Genomic DNA, 225 nt, shown 5'->3' with positions numbered 1-225 from the left:
GAGGGAAATTGGGGCGCAGTGAGCAGGTCATGGCTGCCGCCACCGGCCTTCAAGTGGGTGGGTGGGCGGGTGGGGGAGGGAAATCGGGCCGCGGCGTGGGGTGCATCGCCGCCGCCGCGCCGTTCAGACACAGCGTTCACCTCCCGCCTCCCAGCCAATGGCAGGGCAGCAGCCTTGAGCTGCAGCTGGCTGGCCAATGGCTGATGGAGTGCATTTTGTCGTACG

The sequence above is a fragment of the Gekko japonicus genome, unplaced genomic scaffold (genome assembly GCF_001447785.1).
Source record: "Gekko japonicus isolate JY-2015 unplaced genomic scaffold, Gekko_japonicus_V1.1 scaffold956, whole genome shotgun sequence".
Classification (NCBI taxonomy): Eukaryota; Metazoa; Chordata; class Lepidosauria; order Squamata; family Gekkonidae; genus Gekko; species Gekko japonicus.
The sequence above is the reverse complement of the archived record's forward strand: the minus strand, read 5'-3'. Positions refer to the sequence as shown.